General features: G+C 42.5%; 1 long non-coding RNA gene across 1 annotated transcript; it reads left to right on the forward strand.

Moving 5' to 3' along the window:
* The first annotated feature begins 4177 nt into the window (after window positions 1-4177).
* Window positions 4178-10730, forward strand: LOC124788363. Its single transcript, XR_007016090.1, has 2 exons — window positions 4178-4412; window positions 10524-10730. It is a non-coding gene; the product is annotated as an uncharacterized LOC124788363 (long non-coding RNA).
* The last annotated feature ends 6685 nt before the right edge of the window (window positions 10731-17415 follow it).

The following is a 17415-nucleotide window of genomic DNA, read 5'->3' on the forward strand; positions in this document are numbered from 1 at the left end:
TTCGGACGCTGGAGGTGACCATGGCATGAGGGACAGCTTTAGAGCTTTCCCCGAGCAACATACCAGTTCATTGATTCCTTTGAATTCACCGAATCGGGCTGTAAGCCACGCCGGGCAATGGTTTATGGGCCGGCATTCTGGCGGCCGGCCTTATCCGCCAACGGCCATGTCAGAGGGTGTCAACGCCGTGGCTGAATGCGAAGTGCAACTTCTTTAGAAACTGGCAGCGCCGGGCATCATGGCGCAAGCCTGACTGCTTTATTAGAGAGGGGGCCTGGTCTCCTTATCCCGTATGTGGGTCCATGTAGAGCGGCGATGGGCTGGCGCCCGGCTAATGTGTTTATTTCAAGAACAGCGTACCTTGTGAGAAGGGACGACGAATATCTCCAAATGTCGTGTTTCTTAGATGCCGCCGCGCCCCGCCAAAACGGCGCCCACTAAATCGTTTTATGGACGAGATGGATCTTGTTTTGACTAGGAAGCTTCTCTCAGTTTGTGAAATACGCCGGGGTTTTGGCTGCAAGACGTCAACCCACTGTGTGCTGTTTTTTTTTTTCGGAGAACAGAATGTGTACTGCATTGCAGTGATTGTTTGAGGAACATCTGGTCTCCTTGCTGGGACATGATAGGTTTATTGTAGAACATCGGTGAGAACGGCTGTTTTCGGAAGGTTTCGGAAGGCCTTGTTTCTCTACTGTCGCGGGGTACAGTCACGACAGCTCTTCTGTTTCTACGGGGAGAGCAGTTAGTTGTAAAGACGTTCGGGAACCAGGGTGAAACTTATAATTTCGCGGATGTGAGATAATCACCGGTGGACGTGGGGTCATCTCCCGCAGTGCGACGCTTTGAGATCGTCCGCACACGGACGACAGCGGTTCGTCTCTCACCGGCTATATCGGTAACGTTGGGCAGCTTCAGCAAATTCAGAAGCCTGTCAAATGTTTTCACGATCCTCTTTTTTCAAAGAAACTTGTACTCGCAGTAGTCATTGCAAGTGTCCATTGCATGCTTAATTGTATCTTGACTATCTACCTATCCATCGCTCGAGACTTGTCTCGCAGTTATGCAGGGTCAGCCATCGTTAATCGGATTTGGCATTTTAATAGTTAAGGGGTGGCCAGATGCCCTTCCTGCCGCCACCCCGTATCCCCCGGGACGTAATTAGTATACCCCAACTGTTTGCGTCGAGTGTAATCCATGGAACAGTGCGAATGTGTTCAGATGTCTGCGCGCCGTGTAACTGTGGCGGGACGTGGGGACCAGCCCGGTATTCACCTAGCAGGATGTGGAAAACCGTCTAAAAACCACATCCAGGGTAGCCGGCACAACGGCCCTCGTCGTTAATCCGCCGGGTGGATTCGACCCGGGGCCGGCGCGCCTACCCGCGTCCTGGAAGCAGCGCGTTAGCGCTCTTGGTTACCTTGGCGGTTGCTTAATTGTATATTGACGCCTCAGACTAATCAGTGGAACGATACAGTAGCGTGTGCTTGCCTAGATTGGTATCCTCCCACTCACAGTAGCCAGTCTCATTTACACGTACATTCCAGTTAGGTTCCCCAGGTCTACTGCCAACCAACCTCAGTTCGTGTCAATGAAATGTTACCCAGCTGAAGTTACTGTTTATGTGTTTGTTCTCTCTTGACCGTGATATTACCTAATAAATCACTTTGTGATACCGTACTTCCTCGTTATTAATTTTTCAACATCACCCATTCTCATTCCCTACGGTCTCATGTGTTTTGTTGTGGGTTTGAAGTAATTAAATTAATTTAATGTCTAGTTAGCCAACTCAGGGGTGATCCACACAGGGTAAACTGTTTAATGTCAGAATTCCTTGTGCTTCTTGGCAGTACTTGGAGTTACTAACCAACCTAAAAAAGTACTACTTCTAGTAACTTTAGTTACTAGTCTCCAAAATCACGTAAATACTGATGTAGAGTTGTTCAGTAGACTGTTCTCAGTCACTAATAAAAATCTCTGCACTCAAAACCATGACACCTGGTACATTTTTGAATCTTTATCAAAGTATGAACATTTATTGAGTCTGTAGATAACTCTTCGCCGTGCAGGATTAGCCGAGCTGTCTAAGGCGCTGCAGTCATGGACTGTGCGGCTGATCCCGGCGGTGGTTCGAGTCCTCCCTCGGGCATGGGTGTGTATGATTGTCCTTAGGACAATTTCAGTTAAGTAGTGTGTAAGCTTAGGGACTGATGACCTTAGCAGTTAAGTCCCATAAGATTTCACACACATTGGAGTTTACTCCTCCTTAAGCAGAATTGTGCTATTCTCTGGTATCCTTAATCTATCTTCAAGCTTGGTCTATTCGGTCTATTCCACTGTTATCATGAAGACAATAGCAATTCACAGCTGTAAGAGAGGAATTTGTTACTTTGAGCACGACAGGGTAGGGAGTAGGGTGGTGGGACTTAATTTCCAATCCAGTTAGCTGCGAAGAAGGATACACCATTTCACAAGGCCACTAACTTCATTTTAATGTTCGACATATTTTCGACAGGCAATGTCACATTTTTAAATCTCCCATTGGCAAATAGGGTTTGTTTTTTAAATCAATCCAAATTATGTATTACAAATACCGTAATTATTACCTTAGAGACCTTCGTCTTTGAACAGGACTTTTATTTGGAAAGTAGCGACAAAAATGCCCATTTCGTCGGTGCTGACGAAATATTGTGGCAAACGGGGTGCACTCAGCCCTTGTGAGGCAAACTGAGGGGTTTCTTGATTGAGAAGTAGCGGCTCAGGTCTTGTAAACTGACATACGGCCGGGAGAGCGGTGTGCTGACCACATGCCACTCCGTATCTGCATCCAGCGACGCCTATGGGCTGATGATGACACAGCGGCCGGTCGGTACCGTTGGCCCTTCCAAGGCCTCTTCGGACGGAGTTTAGTTTTTAGCGAAGACATTGTAGACTGCAAACGATCTGTAATCACAGTTGGTAAAGCTTAGTCAGCTTCATCAGAAACAACCCTTTAACACTATCTGGTTCCTTTCCTTGAAATGTTCCAGCAAACCAGTACTTGCAGAATATTCAGTACACATTTGTTCTGCATATTCAGCTTTTTCCAGCAAAAGTGATTCTGATATTGGAGCACCCTTAGACCTCTTTGAACGAAACAAGAAACGCAGTCTGTACCTCTTCTCATAGCTCCTCTGTCTGGTTTGAACATATTGCGTTCAATTAATGCCACACTTTGATTTCTGTGTTCAATTATTGTAGCGTTAACAACTTCAAACTCTTCACTGATTTCCGTTTCCGAACTCGGACCTTACTTAACCGCATCTAGTTGCATTTTAAGCGAAGTAACGGTTGTTTTCGTTCCGATTCGTCTTCCGTTGCGCTCAGAAAGCACAACTACTGTATCTGTGTTTAAAATAAAAAAATAATAATAAAAGGACAAGAAAAGATATGAATGCAATTCCATTGATTTCAACAAACAATTCGCCGACATCGTTACATCCATCACTTATTCGAAAGCTGACTGAAACGTTTCGAAATGACACTGCCGAAAGACAAGCGGTAACACAGCAACAGAGACAGCAGATAAGGATGAGATCATGACTGTAGATACCAGATGTATTTGTTCATCCTAAAAGCAAAATCTCATCGTGTCGAAAGATTTTTTTTTATACTAAAAGAGCAAAATGTATGAAATTACATCGCATTCTGGAGTAAAGTCAACATTATTTTTTGCTAACCGTTAATTCACAGAAATCATTTTCATTGTTACCAATTTTCATAGTATATGCTGAGAAGAAATGAATGGTTTTCCCTGTTATTATTTCGTGTCACGGAAGCTTCATTTGTCACTCCATCATCCATACATTTCATTTCAGCGAATATTATGTTGCCGATAAATATTTTATTCATTGGTGGTTGTAAGGAAGTCGTCATGTCAAGTAAATATACGGTCATTGGAAAGAGTTTCTATGTTTGTCCGGCAACAGACCATAATTACCGTAAGTAAGCTTCAGGATAGAAAAAATGATTCACAAAGCAGTCGTTTTAAGAACAGCTAGTAATCATCTGAAGGTCGACAGGTCGAGTCCCGTTCTTGGAAATCCACAAGCCACTGACGCAGTATCCTAGAACAAGTTCTGGAGGCAAACTTGTTTGACTGTAGGTATAAAACAAATGTACATCCGTTACACAGAGCTCAGTACGGTCCTTACAGTGTTCTTCGACAAGAAGCAATGTTCTCCTTTAGGTTTCAGTGCGTCGTGTTAATAGCAACAGTTCTCACCTTTCTTACCATCACTGAAGGCCGGTGTCCAGATCCTTTACCGGGGATCAACAACCGCTGTTACGAAGTTGTGAAGCTACCCCTGCGTTGTCCTGACGGAAAAGTACCGGTAGGCGAGGGCTGTAGGCCAAAGATATCGCCACCCGGGGTGAGTAATTCAGACTTTCGATTGAAGTCCCTTTATCACTCATATATTTCTCATCTTAAATTTTAAAAATATGAACAAAAACTCTAATTTTAATACTTAACATAAAATTCAGTACGTTTTCATACTGAAATTATACTCATATTTTGAAGGGCATGATGTTTCTGCTTATAATACCACTTTGTTCTTGGTGACTGTTTTACATTGTCTCATGTTTATATTAATTTTCTGTCTGTCTGTAATCGTTATACTATTACCTCTTTCGAGCAGTTGAAGACCATGACTGTCGTAGAAGATTTTGTATGTCCATTTGCATGTTGTTGTTGTTGTGGTCTTCAGTCCTGAGACAGGTTTGATGCAGCTCTCCATGCTACTCTATCCTGTGCAAGCTTCTTCATCTCCCAGTACCTACTGCAACCTACATCCTACTGAATCTGTTTAGCGTATTCATCTCTTGGTCTCCGTCTACGATTTTTACCCTCCGCACTGCCCTCCAATGCTAAATTGGTGATCCCTTGATGCCTCAGAACATGTCCTACCAATCGATCCCTTCTTCTAGTCAAGTTGTGCCACAAACTTCTCTTCTCCCCAATCCTATTCAATACCTCCTCATTAGTTATATGATCTACCCATCTAATCTTCAGCATTCTTCTGTAGCACCACATTTCGAAAGCTTCTATTCTCTTCTTGTCCAAACTAGTTATCGTCCATGTTTCACTTCCATACATGGCTACAATCCATACAAATACTTTCAGAAACGACTTCCTGACACTTAAATCTATACTCGATGTTAACAAATTTCTCTTCTTCAGAAACGCTTTCCTTGCCATTGCCAGTCTACATTTTATATCCTCTCTACTTCGACCATCATCAGTTATTTTGCTCCCCAAATAGCAAAACTCCTTTACTACTTTAAGTGTCTCATTTCTTAATCTATTTCCCTCAGAATCAGCTGACTTAATTCGACTACCTTCCATTATCCTCGTTTTGCTTTTGTTGATGTTCATCTTATATCCTCCTTTCAAGACACTATCCATTCCGTTCAACTGCTCTTCTAGGTCCTTTGCTGTCTATGACAGAATTACATTGTCATCGGCGAACCTCAAAGTTTTTATTTCTTCTCCATGGATTTTAATACCTACTCCGAATTTTTCTTTTGTTTCCTTCACTGCTTGCTCAATATACAGATTGAATAACGTCGAGGATAGGCTATAACCCTGTCTCACTCCCTTCCCAACCACTGCTTCCCTTTCATGCCCCTAGACTCTTATAACTGCCATCTGGTTTGCATATTATGCAGAATTTCCGGTTGCCTCACATTTCTCTTCTTCTCTGAATCGAGAAAGAAATGTTTCCTAGAGCGCTCATTATTAGGTAGCGGAGAGGTTTATAATTTCTTTGTCACCTCAAAACACCTTTGGAAAATTAAAATAGTGATCATATTCAATCACTAATATTACTTGAATGGTTCACGTAGACCACCTTTACTGCCTTGTTCCCCAAACGTCAGTGAGTACATGCAGTGCTACCACACGATTCTCTTGTCGACCAAAACAAATTTCAGCGTTCACGACAATGCTTTTCAGCGTACAGCAAAAGAGGCTCTATTAAACGAACAAAAGTATCTGCTCATGAGAGCGCCGTGTTTTTTCTTAATCATCTCAAGAAAAGGATTCTGTCATGACAGTTCTGCCATAAGAATCTATCTTCCTTTTCATAAGTGCTATTGTCCTGCTGAAATGTATTCTGGAACAGACAGGATTCTCTCCCCCTACTCCCCCTCCCCAGCCATGGCACTCCCCCTCCCATCTGTCACCTCTCCACCTGCCGGAGTAATCCTGTCTGTTATGACATCTTTAACTTCATTTCCTGCAGAAATGGTTGTCTCAGTCACACATCCAATAGTCAGTCAGACAAAAATAACAGATAGAAAAATACACTGTCCGTTATAGGCTGTGTTGTGCTTTACTGGAATCGTGCTATTAGCTAATTTCGCCGGCCGCTGGTGGCCAAGCGGTTCTAGGCGCTTCAGTCTGGAACTGCGCGACCGCTACGGCCGCAGGTTCGAATCCTGCCTCGGGCATGGATGTGTGTGATGTCCTTAGGTTAGTTAGGTTTAAGTAGTTCTAAGTTCTAGGGGACTGATGACCTCAGATGTTAAGTCCCATAGTGCTCAGAGCCATTTGAGCCAAGCTAATTTCGGCAGCGAGCCATTATGAAGCACATTTGCTTTGTCATGTATTACATATCGGGCTCATCACTTTCTTTTGTATAAAACCAGTTGTCGTGCTCCATCGTAACATTCTCTCAAGTATCGCGGCCTGACAAAAAGCAACTGGCTATCAACAAAAAAAGTAATTTGCCTATTCTTCATTCATTTATGATTCAGACTCCTGCTGCAACACTTGATGTCACCACCCACTTAACCGTTGTGATGTGGTTCATCATTATATCCTCTATTGTACCAAAACTTTATTTGAGAGTTGTACTTGTGCTCAACCTTCCTCAATTATTTGTTATGTTTATTCGAATCTATGTTTTCCCCTAAATGTAATTCCTTATACGGCTTCGTGTAGTACGATGGAACCATTCAGTGAAGTCATAATTGTAATTTCTATCGTCCTCTTCCATTTTCTGTATAGTTTTTGCTATTTATTCCTTTACTTTTCGACTATGTGAGAACCTTGTCCATTCCTACCAAACCACTTGGTTTTCAGCATCTTTTTGTAAGGCTATATCCTAGATAGTTCAATATTTTCTTTTTTCGGTCTTCCGACAGCCCGTGACATACATCCATACCATGATCTGCTTCAGATTTGTATTCTAAGAAATTTCTTCCTTTAATAATGTTTTCTGTTGTTTATGACACTTATTTCGCCGAAGAAATCTTTCTTTGCCTACTTCAGTGTGCTTTATGTATGTTCATTGCTTCATTTGTCCATTAAACGTCTCAAAAAATTCTTCCTCATTTTGAAAGAGGCTGCAATGTCATTGAATTTATCTTCAGTATCTCCAAACTCATAATTTTATCCAACTTCTGAAATATTCGATATGCACGTTGAACAGTGAAGGGCCTCCATGTTTTCCACCCATTTTGTCTGTACCAGAGAGCTTGGTCTTCCGTTCTGTTCCAGTGTATTTATATATATCGAGGACACAAAAGTCATTGGGTGCCTTCTAATATCGTGTCAGATCTCCTTTTTCCCGGTGTATGGCAGAAACTCGACATGGTATTGACTCAACAAGTAGTTCGAGGTCCTCAGCAGAAATATTGAGCCATGCTGCCTTAACAGCCATCTATAGTTGCGGAAGTCTTGCCGGTGCAAGATTTCGTGCATAAACTGACACCTCGATTAAATACCGTAAATATCGGTTCACTCCCGTAAATGCTCGGTGGGATTCGCGTCGGCAGATCTAGGTGGCCAAATTATTCGCTCTAATTGTCCAGAATGTTTTTCAAATCAATAGCGAACAATTGTGGTCCGGTGACTTGTCCCATTGTCATCTACAAAAATTCCACAGTTATTTGTGGATCTGAAGGACATGGCTGGCTGAAAATTGTCTCCAATTAGCCGAACATAGCCATTTCCAGTCAGTGATCGGTTCAGTTGACTAGAGAATCCAGTCCATTCCATGTAAACGCAGCCAGCATGCACAGAGCCCTTTTGACAACTTGAGTCCATTGCTTGGTGGGGTCTGAGATACACTCTAAAACCACCATGAGCTCTTAACGCCTGAAAACGGGGATTATCTCTCCAGTAGTGTAGGGTCCAGCAGCTCAGGAGAGGTGGTGCAAGCGATGTCGTGTTGTTAGCATCCATCGTCTGCTGCCATAGCCCCATAACGCCTCATTTCGACGCACTGTCCTAACGATAGCTTCGTCGTAGGTCCCACATAGATTTCTGCAATTATTAAACGCAGTTTTGTTTGTCCGTTAGCACTGAAGACTCTACGCCATATGCTGCTGCTCTCGATCAATAAGTGAAACCCATCGCCCACTGCGTTGTCCGTGGTGAGAGGTAATGCCTGATATTTGGTATTGTCCACACACTCTTGACACTGCGGATCTCGGAATATTGAAATCCCTAACGGTTTCCGAAATGGACTGTCCCATGCATCTAGCTCCAAATACCTACCGCCTTCAGTGTCTGTTAATTCTCGTTGTTCATCGATAAATTTACATAAAGTAATCAGTAGAGACCAGATTAGCGAAAAGGCTAAAATGATTAAAACGACTTTCGGAAGATGCTTATTGCGTGGCACAAATCAGCTCATATGGAGGGATAAAAGGGAATATAAAAGTCTGTTGATAGCAGTTGAAGACTAGAAACTATTAAGCAACATTTTCCGGGCACAACGTTTGCCAGAGTTGTCTACCGACAACGTACGATGGAGCTAACCAATGAGACTGGTAAAGTGGTATCACCATTCGAGCAGACAAAGCTAATTAAAAAAAAAGAGAAATTACCGAATCATGGTATTTCAGCAGCGATGACATTTCAACAGCGGTGACAACACAAATATGGGCCCAGTTTTATATAGTGGAAACACCTGAACCATCAAAGGAAGAATTCAGTATTTCGTTAAAGGCCCATAAGAAGAACAAGGCCCATACGAACAACAAGTGCAGGCATAATTGCCGAAGAATGGATTGGAGCAGTTACGTCCCCCACTTTCAGGAAGGGTGATGGTACACAAGTGTACAACTACCAAGCGATTTTATTACTTGAAATTGATAATAAGTCTTTAAACACTGCTGCGAAACTGCGTGAAACCACAGGCTGAAGGAACTGTAGGCTTCTATAAAAGTGGCTTCGTCCCTGGACAATCGACTCTGAAGTTCAGGTATACCTTGAGGAAGCTAGCTGAAAAGTTTTACTTATTCGGTCGGGAATTACACCTCATCTTCCATTACTTTTGACAATCTTATGACAGCATTGACCGCTCTACGTTATGGAGAACATTAAGGAAATTTGACATCCCATTAAAATAAATTAGACTAATTGCAGCTTGCTACTCTTAATAAACCTGTCAAGTACCGCTCCACAACTAATTATCGCCATCAGTCAGCTTTCTAAATAGACTGAGAAAAAGAGATCGATTTTCTCCTGTACTATTCAACTTAAACTTGGAAAAAGTAAGCCGTGACACTAGTTGTCGAATCAGAGAAAAGGAGATGGTGGGAGGGGACACAATTCTGGCGTTTGTTGTCGATGTTGTGATTTTTGGTAACACCCTGGAGCAAGAGTGCGCTGATACTTCACGATTTCTACACAACGAGAAAAAAAACGGTGATGGTGGAGAATGATGATAAAACAAAATATCTCTTTCTTTCCGTTATTGTTGACTAGCATACCTTTGAATAATTTCAAGAACTCAAGTATTTGGAACCCAATAAAATGAAAGTGAATCAACGATAAATCAACACTAATCTCTGGTTCTTTAGTCTGACATCACAGGAGAAGGTGATCCAGCTGCACACGACCCTGATATGGCCGGTACTTCTATATTGTTCTGACACCCGGGCGACATCATCAGTTATTGAAAAAGCAGTCTGTGCCTTCTAGAGGCCAGTACTTCGAAAGATCTATGATCTTGTCCACAGTACCGTGGAAAGTAAATGGGAACAAAGAAGAAAAGGAGACCTGAGTCTGTGGATTGTAAAGACACACATCGGTCGAATATTAGGAGAGAGGATGGTACAGTGGTTTGGCCACATCCTTCGAGCCCTCCATTCACAGCCTGCTGGAAAACACCCAAGGGAACGTCTAAGGACGCGTTGAAAGGATCGACTGTTAAAAATAGTCAAACAAGTGTGCCTGAGGGTGGTGGAAGATGAAACTAGAGACCGGAAGCGATGAACTACCAGTTGCCGCACATATCTGCTCTGCTACAACAGACAGACTTCATTATTTACTTGCTTTTTTATGTGTACTTTTATTATTTTATAATGTGCTGATTAATTTTTTGCTTTTTTGATATGGTTATTTCTTTAGTTTTCCACTGTAGGCGTTAAGGACCTGTTAATGCCATAAATTATGACTCTGTAGACTCATAGCTCTTTTGTCATATTAGTTTGTAGTGCATCATTTGATATATTTTTATGTCTTTCAGAGACGGTGACTTCGAGATACAGCTTTCTGCAGGAACTAGTTTGCTATCTACAATGTGCAACATATATCCTTAACCATAATTTTATGTATTCTGCAATGTAACAGTGTCAAAAAGATTTATACACTAGCGGCCGAGCTAGTTACGTGTTCATTGTTGTATATAGAAACACTGTGCAATATGTAACAATTAAATTTGTATTGAAACTTCCTGGCAGATTAAAGCTGTGTGCCCGACCGAGACTCGAACTCGGGACCTTTGCCTTTCGCGGGCAAGTGCTCTACCAACTGAGCTACCGAAGCACGACTCACGCCTGGTACTCACAGCTTTACTTCTGCCAGTACCTCGTCTCCTACCTTCCAAACTTTACAGTTGGTAGAGCACTTGCCCGCGAAAGGCAAAGGTCCCGAGTTCGAGTCTCGGTCGGGCACACAGTTTTAATCTGCCAGGAAGTTTCATATCAGCGCACACTCCGCTGCAGAGTGAAAATCTCATTCTAAATTTGTATTACTCACTTAAAATTTGTTTTATTCGTAATTACTAGCCATATTAGAAATACTATTGCGCTGCAATTAATGCACTTGGCACGGCTGACTAAAGATGAGACACCGCCATTGAGTAATGCAAGAGGCTTTGGAAGTTAAGTTGGTGCCCACCAGAAAAAGTTACATGAATCTGATGCAGCAGAAATGCAGGGCTACTGCGGCGTGACTGGTCTGACTGGTTCACGCCCGAGACAAGGCTCTATTATAGCTTACGTGATAGAAACCGATGCATTAGCAAAACAGTGACGAGCCGAGCGCATATAAATATACCCATTTCTGGACAGAGGGATAGCAGTCTGCCAGCCATCAGCTCCGAGGGGGACGAATCTATGAGTCCACGTGGATCAACAAGTTAACTAGTTTCACCATCCACCATAGCGTCTACATTTTATGTTACGTCTGTCAACTCTATTTTTCCGTGACAGAAGAACCCCTCCAACTGCCATCCACAGATTACTGCAACGCTGCAGTACATTTTTTGTGTGTTTTTGTTTGACTGCAAGTTTCACGAAGAGCAATGGGTTTGTACAGTATACGTAATATGAGGAAAGTAAACCCAGACGGTGTTTTCAGAATTATAGATCGTGTATGTTAGTTTCTGCCTTCTGGAATAGGCAATGGATATGTAGTGAGCATTCATAGCGTTTAAGTTATGAGTTACTGTCACGAGCAGGCTTTCAAGCCGAATACTATGTTGTAATAGAAAGCATTATTTAGTAGTACACCCGAAGACGAAATAAAAGACACACTATGAATGAATCATCCGAATGGACTGGTAATCGATACATTTAATCTACGTGCACAGATAAACGTATGATAACAACTGCAAAAAAATTTGATGATTTCTTCAAGAGAAAGAGCTTCACAAATTGAGCAAGTCAATAACGCACTGCGAGGCTCTAGCCCTTATGCAAGTAATTATTCAGATTTGCAACGATTGATATGGTTATAAGATGTCCTCCTGAGGGATATCGTGCCCGTGTGCCGACAGGCATTATCTTGAAGAAATGTAAACTCAGGATGGCTTGCCATCAGGGGCAACAAAACGGGACGTAGACTACTGTTGACGTGAGGATAGTATCCCACCGTTGTCCAGAGCGTCTCCAGCCACGTCTTCGGCATGAAATCTCGTTCACTGGTGTGTAGTTGTCTTCAATAACGAATCCCGCTTCGAGTTGAGCCTTAATGACCAGCGAACCCGTGTCTGACGACGCCCTGGGAAGAGATAGGATACCCACCTGAGTTCACCAATGACCCGAAAACCAGGAGCGATGGTCTGGGGTGCCATTTCTTTTCGTTGCAGGAAACCATTGGTTATCATCCGCGGCACCCTTACAGCACAGCGGTACGTAATATATTCTACTTCCCGTTTTATTCTCTTCATGGCTAATCATTCTGGGATTGCATTTCACCGAAATAATGTCCTACGACACACGGTGAGAGTTTCTACTGCCTGCCTCCGCGCTTCCCAAACTGTACCTTGGCCAGCACGGTCACCAGGTATCGCCCCGGGTGAGAACATTCGGAACATTATGGCAGGGCCCTGAAATCAGCTCGAGATTATGACGATACAACGCGCCAGATGAACAGTATTTTAGCATGATATCCCTCAAAAGAACATGTATCAACCAATGTCAAGACGAGAAACCGTTTGCATAATGGCCAGAGATGGCTCAACGTGTCATTAACTTGATCAATTTGTGAAGATCTTCCTTTTGGATAAATCATCCAGTTTCTTTGAAATTGCAATCATTTGTTTGTTTGTACATGTGCATCATATCTGTCGATTTCTGTCCCATTCGGATAACTGTTTCGTGGGTTGTCGTATTATTTGTCTCAGAGTGTATATATAAATGTTCTCATCATCGTTCTATATTGTTCTCTTGTCATCTCTTTGGTTTTACTAAATTTTTTGAGGGTAATCATGTCGCTTACGATACCATAGGTGGCTACACTACACGAAACGTTGCCTGTAAAAGTTAGGGGATTGTACACTACGGGCCATTAAAGTTGCTACACCAGGAACAAATGCAGATGATAAACTGGTATTCATTGGACAAATATATAATACTAGAACTGACATGTGATTATAATTTCACGCAATTTGGCTGCACAGATCCTGAGAAATCAGTACCCGGAACAACCACCCCTGGCCGTAATAACGGCCTTCATACGCCTGGGCATTGCGTCAGAGTTTGGATGGCGTGTACAGGCATAGCTGCCCATTCAGCTTCAACACGATACCACAGTTCATCTAGAGTAGTGACTGGCGTTTTGTGACGAGCCAGTTGCTCGGCCACCATTGACCAGACGTTTTCAATTAATGAGAGATCTGGAGAATGTGCTGGCCAGGGCAGTAGTCGAACATTTGCTGTATCCAGAAAGGCCCATACAGGACCTGCAACATGCGGTCGTCCATTATCCTGCAGAAATGTAGGGTTTCGCAGGGATCGAATGAAGAGGAGAGTTACGGGTTGTAACACATCTGAAATGTAACGTCCACTGTTCAAAGTACCGTAAATGCAAACAAGAAGTGACCGAGACGTGTAACCAGTGGCACCCCATACCATCACGCTGGGTGATTCGCCAGTATGGCGATGACGAATACACGGTTCCAATGTGCGTTCACCGCGATGTCACCAAACACGGATGCGACCATCATGATGCTGTTAACAGAACCTAGATTCATCCGAAAAAATGACGTTTTGCCATTCGTGCTCCCAGGTTCGTCGTTTAGCACACCATCGCAGGCGCTCCTGTCTGTGATGCAGCGTCAAGGGTAATCGCAGCCATGGTCTCCGAGCTGATAGTCCATGCTGCTGCAAACGTCGTCGAACTATTCGTGCAGATGGTTGTTGTCTTTCAAACGTCCCCATCTGTTGACTCAGGGATCGAGACGTGGCTGCACGATCCGTTACAGCCATGCGGAAAAGATGCCTGCATCTCGACTGCTAGTGATACGAGGCCGTTGGGATCCAGCACGGCGTTCCGTATTACCCTCCTGAACCCACCGATTCCATATGCTGCTAGCAGTCATTGGATCTCGACCAACGCGAGCAGCAATGTCGCGATACGATAAACCGCAATCGTGATAGGCTAGAATCCGACGTTTATCAAAGTCGGAACCGTGATGGTACGCATTTCTCCTCCTGACACGAGGCATCACAACAACGTTTCACCAGGCAACGCCGGTCAACTGCTGTTGGTGTATGAGAAATCGGTTGGAAACTTTCCTCATGTCAGCACGTTGTAGGTGTCGCCACCGGCGCCAACCTTGTGTGAATGCTCTGAAAAGCTAATCATTTGCATATCACAGCTTCTTCTTAATGTCGGTTAAATTTCACGTCTGTAGCACGTCATCGTCGTGGTGTAGAAATTTTAATGGCCAGTAGTGTACATAGCGTTGCACTACACTACTTAACTGCTTCAGAGGAGGAGAATACAATCCAACAATAATATGACAACTGAAGGGCTTAAATGCCAAGTATGTTCCTCCAACTCTACCCTTTTGAAGGAGCGTGAGAGAATAAAGAAATACAGGTTCTTGTGCAGAAGTAGAAAATAAGGATAAATAAGCTTCAAATGTGAGTTTAATTGATGTGGAAAGTACTAAAGTTGTTGAAGTCATCGGCAGTAATGTAGAATTACCAACTCTAGTATCATATGATATTATGGTGTGTGTAGTACCTGTAGCATCCGACGAAGTAAGTGTTTGCCGTACTGACGTAAATGAGCGTGTGAGTAGCAACACGAAAGATACACGGTATGGTTATAATTAAACTTTCGCTAAATGAAACCAGTGTCGATGGGAAACTTCTTACCGTATGGGTACCAGACTTCATACGAATGATGTTATGACTGTGCACTAGAAGATTTGCGTTGTTATTAGTGTCAGTGTCATGATTTGGCGTTAGGCGAAGGTATTGGTACGGCGAAGTAAGGTGCAAACACCAGCAACATTGTGAATAACAGGTACAGACCGTCAACATGGGTCTGGACAAGGTGATAACGGCTTTAGCCGTAATACTGTTGTAATAAAACAAAAGCGATATTTATGCTGCTGTTCGCATGCAATTAAAGAATACCGAGATGTTCTTTTCCGCACAACGGCTGGAGAACATGATTCGGAGTTCGAATTAATGGCCGATTTGAGAATTGCTCCTGAGATACTGATGGCCAATTGGAGCACAGGTTGAAACGTCCCCTTAGAAAAATTATATATGACTGTGCTTAAACTGACACACAGTACTTTTAGCGCAACACAATCTGACTTTCAATAATCCATACAAAAGAATGGCCCTGACTAACAACAATCTATACCTTTCATCAATCACTTACCTCACAAAAATCTTCGTTACTCGAACTACTGCAATACAGCGAGCGCCACTACTGCCAGCAAAATAAAAGATTCTAACTACTGAAGGCACTGACTACTGAAAGGCATAGTTAGCAAATGAAAGATTTTGATAGAGAACAATCAACGTATTTACCTTAATAGTGTTCAAAATTCATAATATATATAGCAGTTCATGGCAGCCAGTCTTACAAATTTACTGTCTCTGATGGACACACGTCCAGATCATCCGCTCTCAAAACTCCGCCATTTCTCTCCCCACATCCACCACTGCTGGCGGCTCACCTCCAACTGTGCAACGCTACGCGCTGTTCACATCCAGCTGCCCAACACTACAATAGCAAACAACAATGCAAACCAGCCACAGACTGCACACAGCACAGCCAGTGATTTTCATACAGAGCGCTACGTGGCGTTACCAATAAAAAAAACCTAAACAGCCTACTTACATAGCTCCCATGTTCCCCACAAAAAATTTTACAAATTGTTTTTGGCAGTGGCCAATAGAGATTTAAAAAAATTTTTCATGGTTACAATAACAAAGATATCAAATGCACACAGTTATTGATACAATGTTGGTCACAAGCTAATATTTTCTCACAGTCCATAAAGACAGTCCTGATCGTTCATCACAGTAAAATTGTAATGTTTTTCTCAAAATCTGAGCAGTAAAAGAAAATGCACACGGAAGTAGTGGATTTCCATGCAGTGTTGAAGAAGTAGTGTTGTCCTTCCAACGGAAAGACAGTGCTGACTCTTGACATGCTGACCGGTAATGGGCCACAACAGAGCAAACCCACAGCAGAGTCAGTCGAAGTTTTGAAGAATATTTGTAAGTAGGTCATCACAGAGCAAACCCACTGTAGTCCTCGTAGAGAGTATGGTATTGGTGGGCCACCAGAGGTGCAGACCCACTGCAGTCGTTGTAGAAATAATGGTATTGGTGGGTCATCAAGGGTGCAGATCCACTGCAGTCCTTGTAGAGACGCCCAGCAGCCATCTGTTGCGACTGTGCAGGTGCACAATCACCATCGAAGAGTCTTGCGGACAATATAGCAAGTCCATAAACCACCATTTGTGCACTCACAAAGTTTTTGGAGTTGACCTTAGAACCAGAAATGCTGTTAACTAGTCCCTTACTGAATTATTTAACACATGTGCAAACAATAACAATCCCAACTTCTCATCTATTGTGCATATAGTATGACCAACAGAAACGTGTGCAGTGAAATGTAATGTAATTTGAAGAACTGGTGTCTATACAATTACAACATGAGAATACAATTACAAAGGTACAAAATACATCATTAAAGAACATAATAGTACAGATAACATTTGTGGTAATGCAGGCGTTACAAAAGAATAGAAACAAACATATACATCAGTGTTACAGGAATTATGACATAAGTAAATACATAAAAGGTCTGAATAACTTTCGAAATATCAACTTCACACATGAGCATTAAAACAAAACTGAATAAATGATGCCTAAACACCTTTACAAAGTAAATAACATATTATTAATGCAAATTATATTTGAGGATAACAGTATTCCTCATCCTAGTGAATGTAGCTTAGTATTAGAAAAATTCTACAACATGAATCTTATTAGCTAAACACATAAAGACAGGAAAAACACAAATACACAAGGGTACACAAACACATAGCGGAATAACACAAAAGGACAGGACAGGGTTTGTTTTCAGTGTGACATTTGGTACTGCAGTCCAACCCAAAACTTCATTCCATAGATCTTCCTCTTATTTTAACATTTGCTCCTGCAGAAAAAAAAAATCCTATCCAAGCATGCTTTCTGTATTCCTATTTTCCATAGTTAGTTTCTTATATAGTCTTCCCCATCTTAAGCTAACTTAAATCTACTGAGCTCAGATATATATACTAAGGGACTAGGCAATGCAGCCACACACAACAAATTAACACAAACAACAATGACAAAAAAATGCAAATTGGCAAAGCAAGCAGCAGTATATCTATA

Source organism: Schistocerca piceifrons, chromosome 3 (genome assembly GCF_021461385.2).
Source record: "Schistocerca piceifrons isolate TAMUIC-IGC-003096 chromosome 3, iqSchPice1.1, whole genome shotgun sequence".
In the NCBI taxonomy this organism is placed as follows: Eukaryota; Metazoa; Arthropoda; class Insecta; order Orthoptera; family Acrididae; genus Schistocerca; species Schistocerca piceifrons.